Source organism: Bison bison, unplaced genomic scaffold (genome assembly GCF_000754665.1).
Source record: "Bison bison bison isolate TAMUID 2011002044 unplaced genomic scaffold, Bison_UMD1.0 scf7180017864322, whole genome shotgun sequence".
Taxonomy (NCBI): domain Eukaryota; kingdom Metazoa; phylum Chordata; class Mammalia; order Artiodactyla; family Bovidae; genus Bison; species Bison bison.
In genome coordinates, this window is record NW_011494894.1 from 4603197 (window position 1) to 4609246 (window position 6050).

A 6050-nucleotide genomic window follows, 5' to 3' on the forward strand; every position below is an offset into this window, starting at 1 on the left:
TCAATCTTTTCCCCCTCTTGACCCTTTAAAGCTGTTGCCTTATAAAACCAGACAGCAGAGGGTCTTTACATCTCAGGGTGCTCCATCGATCTTGGTTGAATGAATTCATGAATCAGTGTTACAGCTAATATTAGCCCCTCTCCTACCTCTCCCTTAGACAGGGAAGGACAGTCTTGGTATTTAAACACCCCTGTTTCTTTGTGTGTGACAATTAAACCACAAGAGGGAAGGGACTGGAGAGAGAGATGAAAAGAATGGTTATTTATTTATCCTCTATTTGAACTCTGCTCTTTCCACAAAGTAAATATTTATGGCAGGGGCCTGGTATAGGCCAGATCTTTTTGTCCCCTCAAGTCCTCCTTGACATATAGTATCATGAGGATCTGTACCCTTTATGGAGGTGAATTCAAGGTCCCAGGAGTGTCCCCCAGAGTCTGGTCAGGCTTCAGCTAACACTCCCACCAACTCCCATCCACGTTTAGTGAATACCAAGTAGGTGAAAGTGTGAAAGTGTGAAAGTGTTAGTCGCTCAGTCGTATCTGACTCTTTGCAACCCCATGGACTGTAGCCCACCAGGCTGTCTGTCCATGGGATTCTCCAGGAAAGAATACCAGAGTAGGTTGCCTTTCCCTTCTGTTGGAGATCTTCCTGGCCCAGGGATTGAAGAGCTGGGTGTCCTGCATTGCAGGCAGATTCATTACCGTCTGAGCCACCAGGGAAACGTAAAAAGGTACCAGGCACTTATTCTTATTAAAGCAAAACGAACCTAAACAAAAACAAAACAAGTAATGAAGTAGGTTTTATTATTATTCCCTTTACAAGTAAGGAAACCAAGTACGAGCATTTCAGTAGCTTTTCCTCTGATTGGAAGGAGGATTCTCCAGCCTACATTTGTCTAAAAATTATAGAAGTAGATTTCTTTTAATGTTACATTCCAAATTCTAACACTGAACTACTATACGAACCCCAAAAAGCTTTGGCTCTTTAAAACATTGACCCAGTTTAAAAGATAGATGTAGCTTCCTCCTTCATAGATGGCTGTCATCATAGATGACAGCATAGGTAAGGAATAAGTAGAATAAGACAAGTAAGTCTCAACTTTCAGTTTTTATTTAATTATAAAAATGTCTTAATAAAAACATTCATGTATAATTTTACCATTTGTAATACAACTATTTATATACTTACACATTCTCTTCAAAATTTTGTCCATATGCAATTGTTTAGTGGTAAAGAAAATCTGCCTGCAGTGCAGGAGATGCAGGTTCGATCCCTGGGTGGGATCCAGGGAAGATCCCCTGGAAGAGAGCATGGCAACCCACTCCAGTTGTGTCAGGAAAATCCCATGGACAGAGCAGCCTGGTGGGCTGTGGTCTATAGGGTCGCAAAGAGTTGGACACAACTGAAGCGACTTAGCACACGTATACGCACCTAGCAAAGAACTTGCACATAGGAAGTGTTCCATGAAATATCGAGTTGAGTTTAGTGAAACTGTAGAATTATCATCAGTAAGACAGGTCTTTTTTAAAACTTCTTTTTTCCCATCCCAACAAGCAAAATGAGTTGATACTTAGATACACTCCTGTTTATTCTTCTATTTTACCATATGCATTTGTAGAAATGAGATGACTAATGGATGTGACCTCTGGCCTTGGAAAACAGGTTGTAAAAACCCAGTAAGGCAAGGAAGAGTGCTGGGAAAAGAAGTGATTTTCGGAGGAAACTTCCAATGAAAAACCCCAGAACTCAGAAAACTTACAATCAGCCCTCCATAGTGTTGAAAACAGAAACTGTTCTCTCCTTTGGTTCTTTTTCCCTTTATGGCTCATCTTAAAGTATATTGCTAGTTAAGAAAGTTAGCTAATAAATACTAAAGGGCAACAGTCAGGCCAGCAGCCAGAAGCTAATATCTTTCCTGGCACCTTTATCTTTTCCACGCTTCCTGTAGAAAAGGAATGTGGGGAACTTAAGGAGAAAAGAAGTAAAAAGCCAAAAAAGATAAATCTGGACGTAAATAGTTGACACAGTCTTGCACAGAACCATCTATCTTTATTCAGTACAAGGCAGGTAGGAATACCAGAGGAGGGAAAAGGCAGAGCAATTTATTCGAATGCCAGTAAAACTAAAGTTGGGATTGTTTAAAACTTTTGAGAAACCAGTTGAACCATCTGTGGCTCTGCTTTTGAATCTAAAAAATTAGTTTGACACAGGAAAGTCAAGAAACTACAGATTGTGTAATGCAATGATCCGGAAAAATTTATTTTTTTAAGCGACAACTCACTTTGCACTCCCATGTTGCCTTCCCAAGAGAGACCGCTTGGTTGAAATAAGAATTTCATAAGCCCTTAGCAAAGGAAAAGCTGGCCAGCATTCAGGCATTCTGCATAGTAAAGCAAGGTAGAAGGAAGCAGAGGGAGTGAGCCCTGGATTGGAGCGAAAACAGAGAGAGAAACGTATCTCCAATGGAAAATTGAAATAAACAGCAACCGACTAATGAAGACGTTATTAACTCATGTGCTGTGTGGTGGGCAATGTCACTCCTCCTTTCCATGTTCCTTACACAGTCTTTTTTTAATTTTTAAAAAACATTTATGTATTTTTGGCTATGTTGGGTCTTCATGGCTGCGTGGACTTTTCTCGAGTTGTGGTGGACAGGAGCTCCTCTCTAGTCACAGTGCTCAGACTTCCCACTTGCGACGGCTTCTCTTGCTTGGGCTTCAGTAGTTACAGCATGTGGCTCAGTAGTTGTGCCTCCCGGGCTCTAGAGCACAGGCTCAGTAGTCGTAGCACATGGGCTTAGTCGTCCCGCGGCATGTGGGATCTTCCCAGACCAGAGATCCAACCAGTGTCCCCTAAACTGAAAGACAGATTCTTACCCACTGAACTACCAGGGAAGCCCTCCTTACATACAGTCTTTAATAAACCCCACCATGTTCACCAAAGTGTTTGATATCAGTGGACTTGTGGACCATAGTCATGGCAGGTACTGTGTCAAACCAGAAGCTACATGTAGACCACTCTCATATTTGACCTCTAAGAAAACTGGACAGTGAGATGACATCTAATATGTAAGATATTAGGAAAAGGTGCCGCCGCATCAGAGCTGCTTTCAGAGGCTTCAGAGGCTGAGAGTCACGAGGAGGGGTATGGGCTGACAGCATGAATAGCTCTGATGAATTAAGGGATAGCTAGAGCTAATTGGAAAAGACTGATGCTGGGAGGGATTGGAGGCAGGAGGAGAAGGGGACAACAGAGGATGAGATAGCTGGATGGCATCACCGACTCAATGGATATGAGTTTGAGCAAACTCCGGGAGTTGGTGATGGACAGGGAGGCCTGGCGTGCTGCGATTCATGGGGTCGCAAAGAGTCGGACACGACTGAGCGACTGAACTGAACTGAACTGAGAGCTAATTGAAGGCTTTGAGAGAACCTCTCTGATCTGAAGACTGATACGGAGCGGCTGAGCAGAGCCCTGCCATGTTCCTGGGGCCTCTGTCGGACACAGACTCCTGGCAGGGCTAGTTCTTACTTTCCACATGGCCATTCCAGAGTCCTGGGTTGAGGTGTCTAGGATGGGAGAGACACCAGTGTGGCTTTTTGTTTATACTTTATCATTGAACAAAACAATAGTGAATCATACTATAAAGAAAACAACTCAAAAGCAAGTGAAAGTTTTCAAATATAGAGCAGAAAAGGTAAGAGTGGCTCTTTGTGCTTCATGGATTGTGGCCAGTTTCTTCTTCCTTGATGGCAATTCTTATAAGTGATGCTCTGTCATAAACCGGAATGAAGTCTGACGGCCAGAGTGACTCACTGTCGGGATACTGGATCAACAAACTATAGCAACTTTTGGGTAATGGGTCAGTTTATATCTTCTGGTTTCCGCTGCTACTCCTCTGACTTTGCTCTTGGAGTTTCATCTGAACATCCTTGACTTGTTTCATTGCATCAAGGAAAGTTGGGTTCAACACATTTTTTTAAAAAGCCTTTTACAGGAAGCAAACCTATGAATCAAGGACTCAATGGGAGTGACCTAATCACTAGTCCAGGATTCCCGCCATTGGCAACACACAAAGCCATTCACTCTTTCAGAAGATTTCTCTTTAGAAGCTGCTAATGCCATTTATTTGCAGTCTTTGCTGAGGTTTCTGTGACAACCAATGGGTTCATTCCAGCAGTCTGACAGACTGACCAGCATATGTGGGGTTATTGACTGAACCTCATGAAAACTAAAGGCAGGGGAATCTAAAAGTTATATAGGAAAAAAATGTTAAGAGAAATCTCAGTAGAAAAGTATATTTTGCCTAAAAGCAGCCAGTTTCAGAACTGCTAGCATTAGTGAGGAAGTACCAACAGGGAATTGTAGAACATAATAAAAAGTGATGATCAGCAAGGGGTGTAATGAAGGAAAGAGTGAGTCACTCCTTGAGACATGGATCTGGGAAGTTAATGAGCCTCCAGGGCGGCAGGTGGGAGGTGGAGGACAACCCAGCCCCTCCGAATGTCCAGAAACAACAGTAGTCAGTGGATATTTTAGATCTGGTAGCAACCTGGGGATAGGCATGGGACAGAACTGACCAAAGAAGAGGGGTGAGGACGCACTGGGGCCTGAGGAAGTGGGGTGCATCGGGTGGGCACTTAACCAGACCCCCTGGATTATGTATCACTTACAGCCCTTCTCAGCAAAGAACGTGCTGTGTTTGAAGAACTAGGAAGAGTGGTGTCTTTTTCTCACTTGGTACTTTTTGAGACAAGTGCCTCAAAAGATTATGTTTTACTTAGCACAGTTTCCATTATTCACAGTGGCAGTTAGAGTTTTTGCAGGCGTGGTGAATGCAGCAGCACCAGAAATCCAGGTGTGCTGGAGTTGAGTGAGGATGGCAGCACAAGTGGTACCAATAAAAGTCACCTAATGAAAAATATATAAAGAAAGAAAATTTTATAACATCAATGAATTATCTTCTATTTTAAAAAAATCGATGTATTTTCAAGAATGTAAATTTTATAGTTCATGTCAAGATAGCCAAGACAAGTGTATTCCAGTCATTTAGAGAGCAGATGTTTTAAATCATTCTTCCTAATCGGGCCTTGTATGGTCCACAGGGAATAAGCAAATAATGTCCTGAAATAACTGATGCACAGAGAAATTTACTCTTTTTTTTCAAAAGTTAAGTTGCATTAAACAACTAATCTTCTATAAAATGTAGAGACAATACACTAGCTCATCCCTGACTTTGAGAGTTTACCGTCATAGAGCTGGAGAGCAACTGTTCTCTGCCATACATCAGAGTGTATCATGAGTCTTTCTTGGCTTTCTTATGCTAACTTAAAAAACAAAAACTTTTTAATTTATATTGGAATGTAGTCTATTAATGTTACAATAGTTTGAGGCGGACAGTGAAGGGATTCAGCCATGCATATACATGCATCCATTCGCCCTCAAACTCCCCTCCCATCCAGTCTATGACATGATATTGAACAGTTTCCTGTGCTATACAGTAGGTCTTTGTTGGTTATCCATTTTAAATATAATTTATGCTAACTTTTGAATCTAATATTTTCTCGCCTAAAGAGATGTTCTCCTTTCCTCCCCTCAGGCATCAGTGTTGAGGTTATGTCCTCCCATCAAAGCCATGCTATCAAAAACAAGCCTTTGGAGAAACTTCCCTTGTGGTCCACAGGCTAAGACTCCGTGCTCCTAATACAAGGGGCCTGGGTTCAATCCTTGGTCAGGGAACTAGATCCCACATGCCACAGCTAAGACCCAGCACAGCCAAATAAATAAATTAATGTTTAAAGGGAAAAAAATCAAGCCTTTGGAAAGGATACGAATAAAGGAAATTCCTTTCTTTAAATAATGGATAAAGGATATTCAGTCATCAATAAAGGAAATAAATTCAACAATGAAGCTGATGAAGCTGTGTTATTTTTTAGTTGAATTTTAATTTTTAAAAAATCACAAACCTTTTGAAAATATCTGTAAAGAAATTTCTCAGACAAAACCATTTCTCACACAAAAATCATGATTTTTCTCCTGGTAGAGACATT